Genomic DNA, 23,420 nt, shown 5'->3' on the forward strand with positions numbered 1-23,420 from the left:
GGATGGAGGATAGTGTTGGAGAAGGAGAGGGGGAAGATGTGGACTCCAGGAATCAGCTGATTCATCTCTACTTCCAATGAGTCTCATGTAAATGTTGGACTGTGAATCTGACTACCCTGGGTAGGATTTAAGTTGCAGTGTTGCTGTGCTGCCTGCCCCTTTGCTTTTGAGACATCATGTTGGAAAAGGTGATGTTTGTGAACACTCCTTGCCAAAGCAGAGACATGAACTTAGCCTACCCGTCTCAGTACATTGGATCCATTCTACATTGACATGCATCTGTAGATATCTGCTTCTGAATGATGGTTCAGAATGGCATGCATTTTGAATAAATAACATCTGTTGGTGTGCTTAAACAGTGTTTATTGAAGGAGTGAGACAAAAGGGATCGTATAGTGCAAGGGAGTGGGCAGATGGTGAACAATATTCTTAGTGCAATGTTCACAGCTGCTGGTAGCAAGTGGCAGTGTCCATGGGGCCATAGGTAAATGCAGATATGGCAGTGGACAGTCAACAAGGTGGCTCAGTGGCACACAAGGGAGACAGTTCAGGACACAGTGACTTCCTGACGGTGGTCTTGGTCTTGGCTACAGTGTCGCTGGGATGTCTGGGTCTCCGGCCACGTTTGCAAGGTGGTTCCTGGGCTACATGGGAAGGGGTGCTGGTGGTCTGTGAGTGCTCTGGCACGGCCACCATTCCACTGGTTGCTGCTGTGGTTGAGGGCTGGGCTGTATCCTGGCTGGTCGAAGGGGCCTGCTGACGGGTGGAGGACCCGGGCATGATACTGGGCATCCTCAGCAGCACCCTTGTAATGGTGGCCATGCTGGCATTCAGTTGTTTCCATTGCTCCATGATCTGCTGGTGTGCCACCTGCAGCCTCTGGTTTTCCTACAGCGTGGCCAGGATCTGGCTCGTCCTGTCCTGGGAGTGGTGATATGCCCCCAGGACCTCTGAGATGGCCCCATGGGCAGCAGAGTCCCTCCTTGACCCACCCCCTGGGCCACTGATACCCTCCCCCCCCAGTGACTCTGGCCCCCTGTGCCTGTGTCCCCAGCACAGGACACCCAGTCCCGCTTGCACTGGGACCTTCATCGTCCTGCATGGCGGTGGGTAGTGACTCCGGTCTCTGTACAGGTGGGCAGACAGTCAGTGGCCTGGTGACACTGGTGTAGGGGTGATGGGCCACAGCTGATGGCGGTAGCTGAGTAGTAGGGTAGTCAATTGTGTCCTGGGTGGAACTTCTGGGGGTTGTGTGTCCAGGGCTGTGGGATAGACCAAGGTAGTCATCTGGGTCCAGACATCCAGCTGGACTGTTGTCACTGGGGCCTTCTTCTGCTCGTGGACTGGCACTTCTTCGCACCTCTGACCGGATGGCATGGGCAGTGGTACCTGTGTGGCAGTACATTTATTGTTTTGTGACTCCTGAAATATATGGGTATTGTGGCTTGTGGATGATGGTGTACTTGTAGTGTTATAGGGGATATGGCATTGACTGTACTGTCCCTTTGTACAATTGATGTGTTATATGTGTCTAATGTAATAGTAGTTACCATTGGCATGTGATTCTCCTGTCTTCTGCACCCTATCCTGTCATTGCCATATCCCTTCAACAACTTGCCACCTGTTTAATTTGCTTACTTCCCCAGTAAACTGCATGCAGGGACCCTTAGGGATGGGTATCATGCATTGTTAGTTGAGGGATTGTTGGTGTGTTGTGGATAATGTAGTGTAGACTACAGTACATGCCGGGGATGGTCATTGTGTATACAGGGATGGTTAGGGGCTTGGTGGGGAGGTGTTGGCATGCTGAGGATATGGGTATGGGTGTTTGGGGAATGTGTATAGGGTGTTTAGAGGTTGTGACCGGTTTAGGGTGAGACATGCATTACAGACGTGGCAAATGTCAGGGGAGTATATGTGACTTACCAGAGTCCAGTCCTCCAGTGAGTCCAGCGAGGCCCTCCGGGTGCAGGATAGCCAAGACCTTCTCCTCCCAATCACTCTATTCAGGTGGTGGACGGGGGGGGCACCGTCAGTCTTCTGTACTCCAATTTGATGTCATGACACCATGGAAAGTTCCTTTCCCCTCAGGTCATTCCACCTCTTCCTTATGTTGTCCCTTGTGCGTGGATAGTTTCCCGCTGAGTTGACCTTATTGACTCTCCTCTGCCATAAATCCATTTTCCGTGCAATGGATGTCTGCTGTACCTGGACTCCAAACAGCTGTGGCTCAACCCTGAGTATTTCGTCCATCATGGTCCGCAGGTCCCTGTCAGTGAAGCAGGGGTGCTGATGGGGTGCCATTGTGTGTGATATGAGTGGTGTGCACTTGTGTGTGATGTGTGTCTGGTCTGTGGGTGTAGTGAGTGTCCGGTAGTAGTTGGCTGCCGTTGGTTTGGCGTTGCAAAGGATGGTGGGATGTGTGCCTGTGTTTTATGGTGGTGTGTGTATGTGTCTCAGGTGTGAGGGTTATGTATTGTCCTATGTGCGCTGTTGTTGGTGGGTGCCATTATTCATTGTGGCGATCAGTACCGCCAATGGTGGACCGCCGTTATATGACCAACGTGCTGATTTGTGGATCAGAATTTGGTGGGCGGTCTGTTGTTGGCGTGGTGGTGGGGGGGTTGCTGTCCTCTGCCTTTCCGCCGTTGTTGGCCCTGGCGGTGTCATGGATTTGGATGTTTTTTGGCAGGTTGTGTTTTTGTACTCATAATACAGCTGGTTACTGCCGCCACCAGTGGTCTTTTGGCAGGCACCAACACGGCGGTTGGCAGTAATTACTGCAGGACCCATAATGAGGGCCTTTGTCTGTGAGGTAAGAATCTATTTTAAAGCATTTTCACAGATTCCAATATTGTGAAGTCTTTGCAGTAGGGTGTGGTGATGGACAGTGCCAAAAGCAGCTGATAAATCCAGAAGTAATAAGGCAGTGGTTCAGTTTTTGACCACTGTCAGATTTAGATCATCCCAGGTGGATATAATGGCTGACTGTGCCTTTTCCTGGCCTGAATCCGGAATGTTCAGTTAGAGAGTTGAATATACACTGTTCTCTCAGAAATGTTTCCTAAAAATGGTCCATTTGATAGGGCCTGTAATTTTCTGGATCAGATGGTTTGCAAGTTTTCTTTTTGAGGAGAGGTCTGATGTAGGAGGTTTTGAGCTGATGAGGAAATTAACCTTGTTTCAGGGGCTTGTTGAGTAGACATCTGGCTACCTTCTGCACAAGCTGAGCAAAGGATATCTTTAAAGTTTCTTGGCAGTGCTGGGTCTGATGATGATCCTGATGGTCTAGCTGCTATGATAATATTGAGGAAATATTTTTGTGACATGCTATTGAAGACATGCATTGATGGATGGTTATTGATGTCTATGGTAGTTAGGTCCCACATTGTTGTGATGTTATCTGTTTTTCTTTAGATAATTGTCAACATTTATAATGTTTTACATCAATTAATTGGATATTTTGTCAAATATGTCTTGTAATTGTGGTGTTTCTGTGTTTAGAGACCTGGATAGTGGAATTATGTCATGCTTTTATGGAGTTCTTTTGAAGGGTAGTCTGCTTCGGTTCTGCATATGGAGTAGTGGTGTCTATTTCTGGTGGCTCATTTGTAGGCTCTGTTATAGTGCCAAAGTGTGCTTCTGTCAGTTTTATCTCCTGTTTTTCTCTATTTGCTTTGTAGTACATTCTGTTGTATTTTCATCCCTTTGAGGTTGGTATTAACCTTTGTTTTGTTCTTTCTGTGGTCAACTCTGGGTGTGTTTTTGTTGATCTCTATTTGTGCAGTGGAGATCCAGTTGTAGATGGTGTCTATCTTTCAGTCACATGTTTATTGGGGGTTTTCAATGTGGGTGTTGAGTTGCTGGATGTCTAGTTTTGTTCTGTTGTCTGTATGAACATTTGTTGGTGGTGGTGTTTGTTGTCTCTGAAGTGTTGTTATTGATAGGTGTGTGGATCTTGACGGTGATGATGTTCTGGTTACTCCAGTTTACAGGGGAGTTGTCTGTAACTGTGACTTGTCCTAGTGATGCAAATATGACATTTAAGGTGTGCACAGCACTGTGACATGGGCCAGAAACAATGTGTTTTAGGCTGAAGGCTTAAATGTTTAATGTGGTAGCTGTGGCTGTTGTTATGTTCTTCTTGTCAAACCATATGTTGAGGTCTCCTGAATGTAGTTTCAGATGGCCCAGATTGGTGTTGGTTACAGTATCAAGTACATATCTTTAAAGTTGGTATTGCTGTATGATACTCTATATATTTAAGAGGAAGGCTTAGGTAATAGTTGGAGTTGGGTGACATCTTATCATCAAGGATTCACAGCCGTCCATGGTGAGATTTACAATGATTATTTGTAGATTTTTAATATTGACAGCTAGGCCTCCTCCAATTTTGCCAATATGATTTTTGTTAATGATGTGCATATCAGGAGTGGTGTCTTCATGGCATGTGGGTGCAGAATCTCCCCTTAGCCATGTTTTTGTAATGAAGATGAGGTGCAATGTTTTTTTGAGAGTAGTTCAAAGATATTAAAGTGAATTTTGTACATGGATTTTGCATTGAAGAGTAGGCATTTTAATTGTGTTCCTTTCTTCTTTATGTCCTGTGATAAGGGTAGAAGAAGAGGAGGATAGGGTATTTTGATGTTGATGGTTTGGATGTGGATTGTGCTCGTGGTTCTTGTTGGAGGGGAGGTTGTATGGTAAGAGAAGTGTGGACTTTGAGATATATGTGTGCTTTTTGGAGGGTCATGCTCTGTTGTCTGGTGGTTGTGTAGAGTATAGGGGTTTGTTGTGGGACAATATGATTGGGAACCTTGTGATCATACATTCATGTCTTCCTTTGATTTGTAGTTTCCTTCTGGCAAGTTACACTGTGTTTGTAGGCTATTTGGTTTGCATGTAGGCTGTGAGCATGATGCAGAATCTGCACACGACATTGCAGCATTCCTGATTTCTGAGGTCAGGAAATCATATATCTTTTCAGAAGCAGGACACAAAAGTCACTTATATCCTACGGGAAAACCTAGCAAACCCATGTTTGCAGCAATGAAGCAATATTTCCTTATGCCTTTTTCTATGTCAAATAATTATGAATGGTAAAATGCTGTCCCTGTAGGCAATAAAACAGTTGTTTTCCCTTTCCACGTGAAGAAAACGCTTCCCTGCACCTCCGATTTTTGGGCTATTTCCCTCGAACATTAAGAGGCCGGCCGCGGCTTTGGCGGTCTTGAGAAATGACCATCAAAGTCATAATGTGGGCCTATGTGTATCGCATTTGGAGTCCTGCACTGAACTGGACCATTCTCCCTTCAAAATAAACCAATCTCTGTTGTTTTGCCCAAGTTGCCTCTATTCCTGACCAGCCCTTCACTCCAGAAGTCTTCCAACAGGTAAGATGTGGAACTCAGTTCTTACTAGAATAAGAATAACTGAAATCCGCCCTGTACTAGGTGTAATCCAAAACCCCAGATCTCCTCAGGCACTGGATCATTAAGAAACAGGCAATGCTAAAATAAGCACTGGCAAAGATAGTCGGTCTTGCTTTTTGCTGATGATATTCTTAATCATCAGAAAGAAAACAAACGCTTCCTTGCCGATGCAGAACAGAAGTAGGCAAAAAAGAAGGGGGAAAAAAGAGCGATGATGCGCCCACATGCAGGCGTCATGGCGCTGTGGCAGTGTAGGGTAATAATAAGTAGATGCTTCATCTTTCTTCTGTACATCTAGCCTGTGGTCGCATTCGTACTGTTTTCTCAAAAGTAATTAAGACACTTTGATATTTGTATTTTCACCAGAAGTATTACGTTTTCCCTTCCCTTGCCCATTCTTCATACAGAGGGTTTCTTATTTCCCCCTTATTCTGTACCTTTCAGGTGGGGAGGCCTACAGTGCTCACTCTTACCTCTACATTGTTGTGATGCAGGAAACATTCTACACTGTTATCAGACATGCAGACATCCCAAAATGTCACCTTTGTCTCAAAAATATTCTCATCCCTCCTTATCACTGATGGTCTTTCCTTCTCCTCAGTGTCCCTGTGAAAGTTGCTAATGTCACAGAGGAATACTTCCGCTCAGTTCTAACGGATTTCTTTTTCACTTTTCATTTTTAAGCTTTTGTGAATTTGCATATTTTCATTAAATGTTTCAGTAGATAGACACTGTTAGACACAATATAGTCTTATAATATAGCTCTTACAGTTTTTAAAGAGTGATTTAACGGGTTATTTTATTAACACCTCTAGTGTGCTTAATTTGTAAACAAAGACGTGCCAGGCCTAAAGTTTTTCATAGGAGGCTGCTCTTGAATGGAGGAGGTGTCGTTTATCAGAGCTGCCTAGTCTTGGTTCTATGTCTGGTCTCTTTCGTCCACCTTCCTTGGGCTTCCACTCTCTTTCTGTCACTCTTGCAGGTTGCTTTTCATCCATACTTTCTACTTTTCTTACTGTGTTTGTCTTTCTCTTCCTCCATCTTTCTACCTTTCTCTCTCTCTCTCATTTAGGTCTATATCTGTTTTTTTTTTTTTACAATTTATTTAATTTAGCTTAGAGTACTGAGAAAGTACACTGTGTGTCGTGCAGTATATTATTGTCCGACCTTTGTTACATACTACATAAGTAGTCTTTTCCTTTTTAGGTCTGTCTCACTAGACTATTGTTTTTCCAAATAATTCATACATCATATACATTTATAGGCGGGTTTTCAGTCAGAGGCTTTGTCCATTGTCATTCACATTTTTTCCACCACCAAAGCACACAGCATGGGGCAATGGATCAGCCCCCTTGTCCTGTTGAGGACTGCACAAAGCCTTTGCACACTGTTAACATCACATCCGCCTAAAAGTAGTTCCTTAATCTTCAGTGATGAAGCTGGCCCATGAGTGCTTTTTTTTATATATTACTTTTAGGTGACTTATTCTGGTCTTGTCTTCTTCACAAATAATAATAAGCAAATGAGTGGCACAATTACAAGGGTTGTTAGTTAAAAACATCACTAGAAAATCAGGTGCATCAGGGAATGTTTTTTAAATTGTATTTTTTTTATTGCAAGCATATTGCAGCCACATTTAGATGGCAAAATATTTATTTTTGTGCCAAATCATTGTGAAATAAATGAAATGTAATAATCGCACCAGTTTGCAGAGGCCACTTTTCTTATGTGAACGTGGAGAAGCAAACACACATGATTCATCTCCTTTCTGTGTAATTAAGTCAGTGCAGGTAACTTAAGCAGTAAACTTCGCCACAAAAATAATCCTGGTCGACTCGAGCCTCATTTATGGGAATGTAGTTTTTTAACCGTTAGATACTGTAAAATAATTTCCATCCATTGTAAAACTCAATTACCTGCACATGAACTTTGCCTGGTGAGCCATATTTCTTATTGTATCTGTCTTACACTTCCCTCTATAAATAAATTCAAGATAAGCAGGTTGTGTAAGTCGCACAAGCTGCCAACCCAAATTACCCCACACTTACAAACGTGAAAACACTGTCTTGCCCAATACTGCAGGCGGCATCTGGATCTCATCATAGGGGCGTGGCGATTTAACACCGGTTAACATTGGTACATCAATGAAACCCTTGTCTCCTGTTTTCTGGATACCTGGGAATAAATCTCTGGCCTGGCAGGCACAGCAATGTTCCAGTTACCAGACAGATCTCTTTCAAAAGCTCTTTGCATCACACACAAGGTCATCAGTGGTGATGGCCCTTTCTTACTCCAAAGACACCAGTCTGGAAAGAGCCTCACATCTAAATCAAGTAGGCAAAGGTATGTCCACAGCTAAGAGATAATGCACGGGGAATAGTCACCATTCTCGGAACAATCAACCAACCTCTGGGACTCAATTCCAGTATGCATCCAGAAGATCACCAACCACAGGCACTTACACTGGCCTGTAGCCTGATCAACATTGGGCTGAGCTCTGCACCTTCCAGTAAGTCACTAGGTGTATGTTATGCTAATACTAGTCTAATTAAATCCATTACTAAGGGAGGCACGATAAACCTCATACAATATTGGATCAAGACTACTCCAATCAACCATTTGTTGGTTTCCTTTAACACCAGTCCTATGACTCCTGGAAGCCGCTCACAACATCAATGCCTTCTTATCTAGACAATTTTGCAACTATGCATGCACCTAAACCAGGGAAGGCATGCGTGCTTCGACTTACCACCATGCGGTCAAGGGAATACTCTGTGATACCATGCTGCTGGTAGGAGGTGTGCAAACCAATGACACACACCAGTAACAAGCCCTTTCTTACTCAAAATACAGTTTATTTTTATTTTAAAGAATCATGCGTTTATCATAGTTTCAAATGATTGTTACGGGGCAAACATTTTCAGAGCTTGGCCCGTGTACAAGCTCTTACAGCCCAGCCAGCCCATTGACTCCACTCATGCTCGACTTTCCATGTTCATGTTTTGGCTCGGTCACCTCTATTGTATACTGGAAAATTTCATTTCAATGTGTCTCTCTCTCTTTTTTATGCTTCTGTCTCTCTTCCTTGTGTCTTGCGGTGTTCGATACTTTTATTCCCCGTTTCCTTTCATCAATGAATTATGGTTTAATAAATGAAAAGAAGAAGAGCCCAGATCGTGGCTGTATCCAATTAACTGGACACCTCCAGAATAGCTGTAAATCAGAATATTGAAGTCATAATATCGACCCACAAGAGTATCCACTACTACAATGTCGTCAGGGTAAGTATATCGAGCAGTATAGATTTACTAATCTTTACATCAAGTCACTTAGACCGTATTCTTGTAAGTCGACTTCAGAAACTCAGTGTTCTGGGAGTGCACCTACATAACTGTATGTGTGTCTAGAGCTCTGTATAAACAAACTATAACAGCTCTCTGAATGTAGTACCGTGGTAGTTTGTATCTCCAGTGACAAGGGATATTGATGTGCCCACCCCCGTGTCACACCCTAATATTAATTTCTTGCCCTATTTATGAAGGGCACCCTTACCAATCTGCCCTTGTAGAAGTGAGGGTTTGCCGGTGGTCTTGTGTTTTGTAGTAGGTTTTCCTCAAGGCTCCAACAGGCTTTCTACAGGGGTGTGTTTGACGTTTTCTCTGAAAACCACTACGCTGTTAAGGTACAATATTACGTGTAAGTGAATCTGTGCAGAGGTGCACACGGGTGTTATTGGCTAGTATGCCTTGCAAAATATGTAGTCACCCATTTACCTGTAAGAATGGTACGGGAACACCCCCCAAAATTGTTAGGAGTGTAAGATTGTAAGAACAAGGAACAATATTTTACAATTCGTAAAAACAAAAAAATAGAAAGGCAGTGACGCTTGGGCAGCACATTTATCCATTTTAAGTATATACCATGTATACTTGAACAATGTGAACATTCTTCCCTATTGGCATGACTAGTTATTGAGAACAGGTGTGGGAAAGTGAAATTACTGCAGTATCCTAGGATTCCTTGCAGCCACTGCTCCTCCGCTATGGCGGAGGAGCGTCGCCCCACTGGTTCAGAGCCAGCAGCTGAAAAATAAAACATTATTTTATTATCGTTTTATTTTTCAGCTGCTGGCTGAGCCAGCGTGTGCAGGGAGGGGCGGGGCTGGGCCAGGAAGAGTGGAGTGAAATGCACTTAAGTGCGCAGGTCAGCTTGGATGGCTGTCTTAGGCCGGCAAAACAGACATGCGTACTTAAGTTTCACCAACCCAGCTATATTTGAAAGTTGTTTTGGAGAAACAGCACACACTCCCTGTGCTTGAGTGAGTGGTAAACCAGCCTGCTCAGGCCAATCCCTGTGCTGCTCTCATGCTTGGTTAATAGCATGAGAACAGTGCAGGGATTGCACAGGGAGTCTCTGAAACCTCTGGGATCTGGAAGAGGAGCTCGAGGTGGCCGGCAGCACCAGGTACGTTTTATTGTTTTTATTATTCTTAAACCTCCACCTCATCCCCCTGCACACTCCCCGCACGCTCGCTCCCCCCTCGCCATCTCCACCATCCCACTACTTTTAAGTTGCATCAACCACCACTGATTCCTTATATAATATTTTGTGAATTTGAAATCGTTCTTAAATCTAGCCCAAACGTAAAGGTAAACCTTCCCAATAATTAACATTTTTTTTCTGTTTCATTTTGACTGCACTGGAGCTATCTACAGTTATCAAGGAAATGGCCAAGGGTAAAATGCCGGGACCTGGCGGTCTTCTGGCTGAATTTTATTTGACGTATATGGATAAACTTATCCCAAAGCTAATAACCTTATATATTCAGTCCTGGGAGGGGGGCAAATTGCTGGCATCGACTAGGAATGCACTAGTGGTCACATTGCCCAAGACAACTAACCCGGGGGCACCAACATCAGCATACCGCGCTCTCTCTAAGTTGAATACAGACTTTAAAATCCTTAGTAAGAATCCTTCCTTATATGCCAACACTAGACCATGAGGACCAAAATGGATTTATCCCAGGTAGGGGCACCTCCCTTAACCTACGCAGACTTTTTCATATCTTATGTCACCCAGATACACAATCCCAATCTGGGGCCACGCTTATGTCAGTAGACCTTGATAACGCGTTTGATTGTATTCGCTGGGATTTCCTGACCAGGGTAATGCAACGCATGGGCCTGGGAGAAGACTGGATAAAGTTATATACAGTACCTACTGCTAGAGTACGAACTGGGGTTATCGTGTCTCCTGACTATGCCATCTTTAGATGAACTAGACAGGGCTACCCTCTGTCCCCTTTATTATTTGCGCTTGCCATAGAACCATTGGCAGCCTGGTTTCGAACAGAAGGGATACAATCTGGCCTACTAGTAGATAGTCACTGTCATATCATTTCACTATATGCGGACGATCTGCTGCTATACCTAGAAAACAATGAAAGGGGAGTTGTAGATGCAGTTGCAAGACTGGAAGAGTTTGGGAAGATATCAGGTTTAAGACTGAATCACACGAAGACCTGCATTTTCCCCTGTGTGAAGGATACTCACCCCCACAATCACTTCCTTTGGGAATCAGGTGGGAGACCTCCTCCTTTCAATACCTTGGTATTCAAATTTATCACACCTTAGAAGATGTATATGAGGGTAATCTGAATAAAGCATATAGTTCCGTGAAAAGCAATGTCGTCTTTTGGAGATCCCTAAAATTCCCGCTGATGGCTTGCACAGCGGTAACAAAGATGGTGGTATTGCCACGCCTACTTTATTTATTTGCAAATATACTGATTACTATTCCGGTGGGATGGTTTCATCAGGTACATGCATTAGTTTGTGACCTTGTATGGGATGGAAATAGACAAAGAGTATCCCTTGCAACCCTGAAACGTCCCCCAACAGGAGAGTGCCAGATTATAAGTTGTATTACTTAGCCGCCCAACTACAATGGATTGCCAGATGGATGGGAGGGACTCAGCAGGGAGGGTTGGAACGACTAGGTTTGGCCCCCTACCAAGATAGACTAGTGCAGCGATTGTTGAGAGCAGACATACTGATCCCACACCGATACTGGTGAAGATGGTACTATACTCCTGGAAAAGGAGTCAGGTGAGGGCCAGTGGCATATGCGCCAGGGCTTTCTATAGCAGATCTCCCACATGGCACGCCAGTTACTTATTTTACGACAGCGGGACTCCAGAGTTGGTCGGCAGTGGGTCTGGAAACTGTTGGTGATTGTTTTCAAGAAGGTGGGCTTATTCCACTGGGGGATCTTGTTGACACCCGAGGCCTGCCAGACTCCCAATATCAGTCCTACAAGGCTGTAGCTCATGCATTTGCAGATTTATGGAAGTGTGGCCGCCAAGAGCCCCCTACACATAGAGTGCTTCAACTTATTCTTTCATTGGGGTCAACCAGGAGGGTGATTACCTGGTTATATAGAGCACTGAGTGACATGGAGCGTATGCCCCTAACGAGACTGAGAGAAAGGTGGGAAGGGATATTAGGGAAAGAGATACTAGGTAAAGAGTTGAGTAGGATGCTGACCTCCCGAAAGAGTGTCTCCCCTAACACTAGAGTTCAGTATATTCAATTTAACTTTCTACACATGACCTACCTAATGCCACATAAGTTCCAAGTGATGTATGGTGGAAAGACCCAGAGGTGCCCAAGATGTGGTCTGACTGACGCCAAATTCTGCAACATGATGTGAGAGTGCCCTTTGTTACCGGTCTGTTGGAAGACAATAAATAAACGTCATATACTTGGTCGCATGCTCCCCTGTACCTTGGAGGTCTGTCTATTTGGGAAGTTCCTCAGGACTATAAAAGGCAGGGCTGGGTCCCGATTCCTAGACCTAGCGCTAGCTTTGGTGAAGAGACGTATTACGATGGCCTGGAAATCGGTCAGAGGTCCCAGTTTTATTGCAAGGGGAAAAGATCTAACGAAGTGGGCAGAAGGGCAGGTACTTAAGAAGGAGGATGCTAGGGGGATTAGGAGACGCCCGATAGCACATCTTTGGGATAAGATAATGGAGAGGTGGCTGAACCCAGCCGTAGGGACTGAATCTGACATGGGGGAGAGCCCCGACTAGAGACATAAGACACAAGATGTGAAAAAAATAATGGCTAAGGAACACATATATCAGATGAGGGATAAACCTGGACCAGAGAGAGGTGGAACAGGGGTTATGGGTAAAGATGGAATGTCGACGAGAGAGCCATTTCGGTGGTCAACCTGGACCCTGCGCTCCTGAGCAAGGGCTCTTAAGCAACTCTCTCTTTTTTTATGAATGGAACTAACAAATTCACTATGTTAGCCTGACTGATAGGGATAAGTAAAACGGCTGGACCCCCTCTCTCCTTAAACCTCTTAGCTGTAACCTACGGAAGAATAGACGGACATAACAATTCCTACCTGCCTTAACACAACATTTTTTGTTCCCCTTTTTTTTTTTTCTTTGTGTTTGATTCAAATTTGCTCAAATAGATGATGCTTGAATACGGAGTCTACAAGGTTTTCGTAGCAATATTACATAAACAGGTATTGATACAATACACTGAAAATGCCTCAGAACTAAAGCCCAAGAAGGATTGGAAATTTTTGTGACAACAGCAGATGAGAATCTAATACAAGCAAGAAACTGCTTCTTTTGATGTTTTACATGCTTAATTTACAACTGCAATGATGTAAGGCTGCAGTGTTTTAAAAAAAAATGTCAATAAAGAGATTTAGAGAAAAAAAAACACATGGCTACGAAGAATAAACAACTTTAACCATAAACTAAAACTTAAATACCTTAACTGTAGCTAAAGGTCATGCCCTTTCTTGGTGGCTTTCCGGTGTTGTCTGCCTGTGTTGAGAAGGAGGTCCATGTCAATCTTGGAGGAAGAGTCTATGTTACAGAAAGCGTTTGGATCCCAGGCAGAGCAGTACTGCCCTACAAAACAAAGTATAAGGTCTAGCGATGTACTGTCAGGGTCTTATCTTCACGGTGGTGTGGAGTGGAACACCACTTACAGTATTTATGGTTAATCGGGTAGCATCCCACTATTGACTGGCTGGTTGGTTCAGCGCATCAAGTGACTGTTCCCCCTGGAAAATACAATGTTGTGGCAGGGCCCAAGCTGGGGCGCAGTTTGATCTGACAAACACTACTCCAAAAAGTCAGACTCTTTTCTGAGTCATTAGGAGGCTTTGCCCACTGACTTCTGCTTCCTTGAATTCTTTTAAGCATTGTGGGGCCGGCCTGTTGGTGCTTAGGGGCAGGGGAGGGAGGTTGAGGGGCTGCTTCGCTTCTCCCACAGGTAAGGTAATAAAAAAATAAAAAAAGTTTTAAATGCTGACAGTGTGTATGTATGTGAGGGTGTGTGTGTATCACTGTGTATATGTTTCTGCATGTCAGTGTGGATGCACACTTACATTTTCAGGTGAGTGTGTACCAGTGACTATGGGGGTCTGCACGTTTGTTCACATACAGAAATGAAGGTGACGAGCTCCGGCTTGGTCTGGTGAGCTTGCTTACCGGCATCTGCAAAAGAATGATCATACTTCTACCCCTAACAAGATTAATATCCTGTGTCAAAGCCTTCCTAAGTGCTGTTCAGCTGGTCATCATGTCTAAGGATCAAGCTTCTCCCCATGGTAGTCTCTGAGGGAGCCCAAAGATGCCTGGGATTTATAAAGACTTTTGAAGTGCAAAAAGTTCAACACTGGTTTGCCCCTGCGAGCCAGGAACATGATATGTCTGATTCCTTTCTGGTGTGTCCAGGTTCTCCTACCTTGGAACCTACTGAATATATCCAGAAATGTGCTTTGAATCCCTTTGGACCCACACACAATATACTAGTTCGGCCCTGACTGCTGGTTCCTGAATTTGTTTTCCCTAAAAATTCAACTGTTATCAGCCATTTTAGACTGCTGGCCTTGAATTGCAAACAGTATAATATAAAGGATGAAATGGTGCCATGCACACTGCCTTCCAAAAAAGGTACGAAGTTACCTGCAAATGTTGCTCTTCTTTCATTTACCAACCATGGACTAAAGATGATATGAGACTCTAACAATCTGCCAATGTTTAAGTCAAGAAAACAAGTCAAGAGTATAGGACATGAGGCTCTGGGATGCTCTAGAACCATCCCTGAGAAGACCACTAGGCTGCCCTTCTCTTCACAAAACTATTTCATACTAACTGTTTAGTAAGTGTTTTAATCCATACTAAAAAGACAGGCTATAGTAGAGGTAGCACCGGGACTATGGACTTCGGGCTTCCCCCAGTACAAATGAGATGTAATCAAATCAAATCAAATCAAATCATTAGCATTTGTAAAGCGCGCTACTCACCCGTGCGGGTCTCAAGGCGCTAGGGGGGAAAGGGGGGGTTATCGCTGCTCGAACAGCCAAGTCTTTAGGAGTCTCCGGAAAGCGGAGTGGTCCTGGGTGGTCCTGAGGCTGGTGGGGAGGGAGTTCCAGGTCTTGGCCGCCAGGAAGGAGAAAGATCTCCCACCCGCCGTGGAGCGGCGGGTGCGAGGGACGGCAGCAAGTGCGAGGCCAGCGGAGCGGAGGGGGCGGGTGGGGACGTAGAAGCTGAGGCGTCTGTTGAGGTATTCCGGTCCCTTGTTGTGGAGGGCTTTGTGTGCGTGGGTGAGAAGACGGAAGGTGATCCTTTTGCTGACTGGGAGCCAATGCAGGTGTCTCAGGTGTGCGGAGATGTGGCTGTTGCGGGGTACGTCGAGGATGAGGCGGGCCGAGGCGTTTTGGATGCGTTGCAGGCGGTTTTGGAGTTTGGCGGTGGTCCCGGCGTAGAGGGTGTTGCCGTAGTCCAGGCGACTCGTGACAAGGGCGTGGGTCACGGTTTTTCTGGTGTCGGCGGGGATCCAGCGGAAGATCTTGCGGAGCATGCGGAGAGTGAGGAAGCAGGCGGAGGACACGGCGTTGACTTGCTTGGTCATGGTGAGAAGAGGGTCCAAGATGAAGCCGAGGTTGCGGGCGTGGTCTGCGGGGGTCGGTGCGGTGCCGAGGGCTGTGGGCCACCAGGAGTCGTCCCAGGCGGACGGGGTGTTGCCGAGGATGAGGACTTCCGTTTTTTCAGAGTTCAGCTTTAGGCGGCTGAGCCTCATCCAATCTGCGACGTCCTTCATACCCTCTTGTAGGTTGGTCTTGGCGCTGGCGGGGTCCTTGGTGAGGGAGAGTACAAGTTGGGTGTCGTCGGCGTAGGAGGTGATGATGATGTCGTGCTTGCGTACGATGTCGGCGAGGGGGCTCATGTAGACATTGAAGAGTGTCGGGCTGAGCGATGAGCCTTGAGGTACGCCGCAGATGATCTTGGTGGGTTCTGAGCGAAACGGAGGGAGGTAAACTCTTTGGGAGCGGTTAGCGAGGAAGGAGGCGATCCAGTCCAGGGCCTGGCCTTGGATCCCGGTGGAGCGTAGGCGGGTGATTAGGGTGCGGTGACAGACGGTGTCAAAGGCAGCCGAGAGGTCGAGGAGAATGAGGGCGACTGTTTCACCGTTGTCCATCAGGGTTCTGATGTCGTCTGTGACTGAGATGAGGGCGGTTTCCGTGCTGTGGTTGGTTCGGAATCCGGTTTGTGAAGGGTCGAGCAGGTTGTTGTCTTCCAGGAAGGTGGTCAGCTGTTTGTTGACGGTCTTTTCTATTACCTTGGCTGGGAAAGGTAGAAGAGAGATGGGGCGGAAGTTTTTCAGGTCGCTTGGGTCAGCCGTAGGTTTCTTTAGTAGGGCGTTGACTTCAGCGTGCTTCCAGCATTCGGGGAAGGTAGCAGAAGAAAAAGAAGAGTTGATGACGGTCTGGAGGTGCGGGGCGATGATGTCGTCGGCTTTGTTAAAGATGAAGTGCGGGCAGGGGTTCGAAGGGGCGCCGGAGTGGATAGAGTTCATGATGGATTTGGTTTCTTCCGTGTTGATGTGGGTCCAGTTGTTGAGGGTGATGTCCGGGGAAGCGGGTTCAGTGGTGTATGGTTGGGTCTGGTGTCCGAAGCTGTCGTGGAGGTCGCTGATCTTGCGATGGAAGAAAGTGGCGAGGGATTCGCACAAATCCTGTGAGGGCGTGACGGCGTTGTCGCTGGCGCTGGGGTTGGAGAACTCTTTGACGATGCTGAAGAGTTCTCTGCTGTTGTGGCTGTTTTTGTCTAGTCTGTCGGTGAAAAAGTTCCTTTTGGCAGTGCGGGTCAGGTGGTGGTGTTCGCGTGTAGCGTTCTTGAGGGCGGTCATGTTGTCAGCGGTGTGGTCCTTGCGCCAGGCCTTCTCAAGGGCACGACAAGTTTTCTTTGATTCTTTGAGGGTGTCAGAGAACCAGAGAGGTTTTTTGGTGTTGGTCTGTCGATGCGTGCGTTTGAGGGGAGCAAGGTTGTCAGCGCAGTTGGAGATCCAGTTTGTGAGGTTGAGAGCTGCGTCGTTGGGGTCGGTGGTGAGGGTGGGTTGGTTGGCGGCGAGAGCGGAGAAGAGTTGCTCTTCAGGGATCTTGTTCCACTGTCGACGAGGGATGGGTTGAGTGCGGAGGTGGGAGGTCTCGCGTCGGAATGTGAAGTGGACGCAGCTGTGGTCGGTCCAGTGCAGGGCAGAGGTGTGGCTGAAGAAGACGTGTTTGCTGGCGGAGAAGATAGGGTCGAGCGTGTGTCCGGCGATGTGGGTGGCGGTGTTCACCAGTTGTTTGAGGCCGAGGTTGGCGAGGTTGTCGAGCAGGGTGGTGGTGTTGGGGTCGTTGTTTTGTTGTTTTGGCCCACCAAACTTATTTACAAAAAATGAAAAGCTAGCATGTCAAGACAAAAATTGTGATTTTGTTCACGAAAATTAGAATATATTGTGTAGGGAAATATAGTTTATTTTGCCTAAATGAAAAGATTGTATTTGATAGCCCAGTATTTGACCTTTCTCAAACTAAAAAAGGTGATGTTTTCAGGCAAATTGATTGAAATAAAAGTGGCGGCTGCCACTGAAAGGGGGTGTCGGGTGGGACGGGTGTGATGGGACGGGGGGGGGGGTTAAAAAAATATTAATAAAATTTAAAAAACACTTACCTTTAAGGGGAGATGCATTTGTCTCCCCTCCGTCCTCGTCCTCTTCCCGGGTGCACACAGGCTCCTAGCCAAACATGACGCTGCTGTCACCAGCATGACAGCAGCGTCGTCATTCGTCATTGGTCTGAGCAGCCTGCTTCGCTGCTCAGACTGGTAGTGGGAGCCTATGTATGTTCTCCACTCGGCTGTGCAATACAGACGGTTAGAGAACATGCAAAGTGTGCCGGCCAAACAGACATGCAACCGTTTGTGGTGCATATCCCCCCTCCGGCCCCCTCCCTCCATCCCAGCCCACCTCTTACTCCCAGGAAAAATAATATGATAATAATGTAAGGTACGTTATTATTATTTTATTTTTCCTTTTTCCAAAATCCAGCAGTGCGACGCTCCTACGCCTTAGCGGAAGAGCTGCCTAATAATGCTGTTTGAAATCCTAGCATGTAAGATTAGAATAGTGGTCTATTCTATGAGCCTGTGAGGGCTTTTGAGGCTCACTGTGCTGCCTAAGATGTTTTTTAACCCTGTCTCTTGCAAGTCGATTTTCAGCCACAACATATGATTGAGAATCTTGTTGAATGGGCCAGGAAAAGAAGCAAATTGTATAAATCTAACTTGATGCTAAGGTAAATGACAGACCATTTTCCATAACATTTTTGAACACTCTGTCATCTATAGCCTTTTATACATTGTGCTGAAAATTGTCCCAATTTAACACCAATTCATAATTGTCTGAGACTTGTCTTGGGATGACCGACTCTTTATCACTTCTGGGGAGGGATGGGTTTGCATAGTACGCCTTGAAAGTACTAGACAACTTCACAAGTGCCCATTAAAAGCCTATGGCTTCTATACTGTGGTAGTGTTAAATAATCTTATGTTATCCCTGGAGTTTTGTATGCCCTTTACCGTTACATGCTGTTAAGCATTCAGCAGCTTTTCATTCTATTTCACGATTGTTTTCACCAGGTAGAATTTGTAATTGCTATGCTTCATTTAGACTTTGAAAACTTATCTTGCACCCTCAGCGTAGTCTTCTACTGCTGCTGGGCTTGGTTTCCCAGAGCCACCTGCTCAAACCTTGTTTGCTGCTGGGCTTTGGCTGCTACCAAGTCTGCTCTTGCTGTCCACCATCTGTCTGGTTTACATTTGCTAGACCAAGGCTAGAGTTAGGGGTCCTGTGGTTGTCCTCTCTTTGTCACCCCTATGCTATATTGTTTATTGTTGTGTTGAGGAACTGGACACCATCTAACACCATCATCTGTGACCCTTTACTAACTTGCTGGCTTACCATGAATTGGTGATCTTGGATGTGGACAGCCCATAAACTGATAAATTCAGAGAAGATAACAACCCAGTCCTGCATCAAATACATCTATGGTGAACATCAGGTAGGACTGAATGTCTACTTCAACACATCGCTTCTCCACAGGAGATGGTGGTGGTAGAATGACAGCATCAGAGATAAGGTGATATTTGTACTTTCTGCATCTCTTTAGGTTTGCCTCAGAACACAGATGGGTCCATAAATGCCCTTGCACAGTTATTTGGCTTGTGACCAGCATTAAGGAACCCAGTTAAAAATGCACCATTCAGTGATCAAAGCCAATTACACCGCAGAGTACAACAGTGGCACAATGCCAAACCCTGTGTACATCCACACTGGTGTGTGCCATGTGAACATGACATTACAATGTGCCACTGTGTAAATGCTGGACCATGTCATGAATCTGGCTTATTGTATGGTCTACCATTTGTTTATTCTTCAACTAGGCTTTGTAGCATGTTATTGGTTAGGAGTGTGTGAAGTTATTTTGATAGCGGATTGGTTATATTTATATATCAATGCTACTAAAAATATTCAGTGGTGTAAGGAAACCCTAAAGGGCCCCCCGCAAGGAATGGTGACTGGGGCCCTCATAATGCCCATATCCTCAAGCTGACAAGCTGCCCCCCCTACTATCTGTTCAGTCTTCTAGAATGTGCCTCCCTCATAACAATCTACTGTTGTAATTATTCCTGAGGCTGTCCAAGAAGTCTAGGTCTGACTGTGCTGGATTTGTATTTAAACCTGTGCCAGTGCTTCAGTGCTGTTCAGAAAGTCTTAGGGGCATATTTATACTCTGTGCTGAATTAGCGTCATTTTTTTAATGCTAATTCAGGGCAAAGTTAATGCCATATTTATATTTTGATGCTAAACCTGTCTAGCGACAAAATATTGGTGTTAACGTAATTTTTTGGATGAGTGAGACCTCCTTGCGTAAATGAGATGCAAGGTAGGCGTTCCCGTCCAAAAAAGACTAACCCCCTAGCGCCATATTTATCCAACCGGGCAAAAAAGACGCATGGCTGGAAGGCGGACCCAAAAAATGACGTTAACTCCGATTTGCATCATATTTTAATGCCTGGGTCAAAATGAGGCAAACTCATCACTACTTAAGGAAAACACACAGAAGCAACATTACCAACAAAAAACAGGAGAAGATGGAGGTGCTACTGATCCAGCTTGTGAGACAACGCAGAGGACAGCAACAACTAAAGCAATCACCACAACCACAACGCTGCCCACAAATGCCACGCAGAAGGCAGCAGAGGGTCTTCAGAACCAGGACAACCCTCCTTGGCCTCAGGGAGCAGGACATCATAAGGACCTACAGACTAAATCGGCAAGTCATACTACACCTGCTGCACCACACTGGGCCACAAATCGCAGCCAGCCTTCAGACCCGACACAACATACCACCTGTGACAAAGCTGCTAGCTGTTCTGCACATGCTGGCAAGTGGCTCATTCCAAGCAATGGGTGCCCTGGTTGCTGGTGTCTAACAGCAGTCATTCTCTGTGTTCCTGCCAAAGGTGTTAGACGCTATAATCTCACCCTACCACAGCAGCTTCCCCAACATCCAGCAAAAGCAGCAGGAGACAAAACAGGATTTCTACCAAATCCATGGCTTCCGCATGTGCTCGGTGCAACTGACTGCACCCATGTCCGGCTCGTACCACCTGCAGCAATAGAGCACTTATACCGGAATCGCAAGCACACACATTCCATTAATGTGCAGGGCATAGTGGACCACCGGGGACTATGCATAAACATTTTGGCCAAGTATCCTGGGAGTGTCCATAATGCCTTCATGTTCCAGCACAGCAGGATCAATGAACAATTCCAGGATGGACAATATGGAAATGGCCTACTTGTGGGTAAATCAACAAACCTAGCAATATACATAAAACACACCAACCCTGTAGGACACACAAGACATACACCACTACATTAACACATGACCAGGGTAACACAGATGTGTAGGTAACAACACATATGCACCATGCTGTAGTACAGCACAATCAGTGCACACCACAAACACATATACCCACATGTATGTAACACACCCAGAACTTGACAGGCACACCACATGAATAGGTGCAGTTATGTACCCTTTGCTAACAGAAGAACTACACAGACCACTACAAGTGCCCACATGTTGCGTGCTACGTACACTTCACACATAGTACACCAAACAAAGAATAGCACAGCCATGTCAATGGCATACACCATGCTCATTTTATGTAAGTCTCACAAAACATGCCCTGCAAGTCACTGCCAGAAAAACATCAAATGCCAGACAATTGCTGCCAATACCAACTACATCTTATCAACACATACCTGACTTTCCTGTAGGGTGCATAGACATCTGCCTGACGTATTGGCTCACACAGGAATACAAAATCAATGCCCACCACATATCATGTGCTAGATTTGTGATAAGTGGCACCACACCTACTGTAGTACCACCTCACATGCACCACTTACTGAACCACAACACCATCATGTCAGTACCATAAACAATAAATGCCCACCCATGGGGCAGAGTCACTGTTAGACAGTGCAGATCATGGATTTCATAGTGGGATCCTGTAGGAATACAGGACATTACTGACCTCACATGCACTGTGCTAAGGGACACATTTGCTAAGTAGCTGAGCTCCATCCCATAGCCTGCGCTGTGCATGTGTTGACAGTATAAATGCTGAATCATGTGTTGGAAGATAGGAGAGACACTGGTAGTAATGTTGATCATCCTGAAACAATGAGATACACACCCTTGGACACCTGATGGCTGCCACAAACGTTAGCTGCCACTCAGGATCACCAAGGGGCCTATATAAAAGCCCCCAGTGCCATTGTCATGGCCTGCACTGTATGTACAACTTGGCAGATGACCACTCTTTTGTGACTTGAAGCCACATTGTAAATTGGCCACCATCCCATGCACTATGTAGCATGGAAGGGGTGTGCAATGTGTGTTGCTGCAGGTCAGTCACCACAACATACATAGCATGATGATGCTGACTCAGATGTAGGTATCACCTAAAACCTGAGGCAGTGCCAACATCAAACACCACCCCAGGGGTGCCGTTTGCAGGTTGCAATCAGGACGTAGACTGTGTTTTGAACTCATATGAATGTGCCACCAATGGATGCAACATACTGCTGCACACACAGAAAACCCCAATTGTCCATCAAAAAAGCATATGTATAGGGTGGTGTCCCTGCTTGCAGAGATGCATCCACCTCCACAGGGCAGCTAACCAAGTACCCTGGTGCAAGGTTGGTAGTGTAGGTGCACGGCTGCATACTAGCTACTGGTGCAGGGGACAATAAAGGGTTGCCTAGTAACATGTCACACATGGGCCATTCTTGTATAGTCAAAATGTTGTGGGACAGTGTTGCCAATGTTGGAGACTTGTTGTACATTGTCACTTACTCATTTCAATGGGCCTAAGTGTTGCACATCATCTATAATGACCCATGTCAAAATGAATGGGATGCCCAGGCTCTGTAGTGTTACCATGTTGCCACCACATCGGACCCCATTGTGTTGTGAGGATGTGGCATGTCCCCTCTAGTGATAGCACAACAATACAAAGGTGCACTACACAATGCATGGTATATACATACTGACCATCAGTTAGGATTCCAAATTATATATCCCAGGTCCTTGAGCCAAACTCAAGATTGTCATGTCCAACAACACAGTGCTGAGAAGACCTTACACAAGGCCAGGAACTTACACCATACCACAAACACATGAGTCACAACCAACTCAAAATATCAACTGCCATGCTACATGACAAACCTGTTGCAAGCCTTAACAACAAGTTACTCCTTTAATCTTTTGCAGCGGATCAGGGTTATGTCATACAGCTATGGATTACAACACCATTTGCCAACCCAAACACAGCAGCAGAGCGTGCATATAATGAGGGACATCGGAAGACACAGAATATCGTGGAGAGGACATTTGGCATCCTGAAGTCAAGATTCAGGTACCTGAACCTCACATGAGGCAGCCTCCTATATGCCCTACAAATTGTCGGCAAGATCATAATGACATGTGCTACCCCGCACAACATATGTGTGCGGATGAACGTCCCTTTGTATGAGCAGGTTGATGACCTGCCTGAGGAGGATGATGGTGGAAAATAAATGAGGGGGAACAGCACAACACAGCTGCTGGGATACGGCGCAGACAGCACATAGTTGATAACTTCTTCACTTAAAAATCACTTAACTCACCTTGTACATTTTATAAATAAACACCTCACTTATTCAAACAATCCTGCTTTGGTCTCTTCAATCTCCACAACATGTACTTTAGGATTGTGAGTCTAACCTCAGGGAGCATTTTACAAATAGTAATCTGAAAAGTACTGTTGCAACATAACATGTGATGCTTAAGAATGTACTGCTACCATCACACACATTACTAATAGCCTCATCACTTGAATGTGATAACTGAGGGACACAATCTATGGACCACAACATATGAATTATATCCACATTGCCAACTTGTTCACCAGTAGCTCATCACACACAACTACAACATGTCCAAATTGGAGGTAAGAAGGGACCCATGCATGAGGTAGTGGATGTCAAAAATTAGAAAGACAGTAATG

Source organism: Pleurodeles waltl, chromosome 3_2, assembly GCF_031143425.1.
Source record: "Pleurodeles waltl isolate 20211129_DDA chromosome 3_2, aPleWal1.hap1.20221129, whole genome shotgun sequence".
In the NCBI taxonomy this organism is placed as follows: Eukaryota; Metazoa; Chordata; class Amphibia; order Caudata; family Salamandridae; genus Pleurodeles; species Pleurodeles waltl.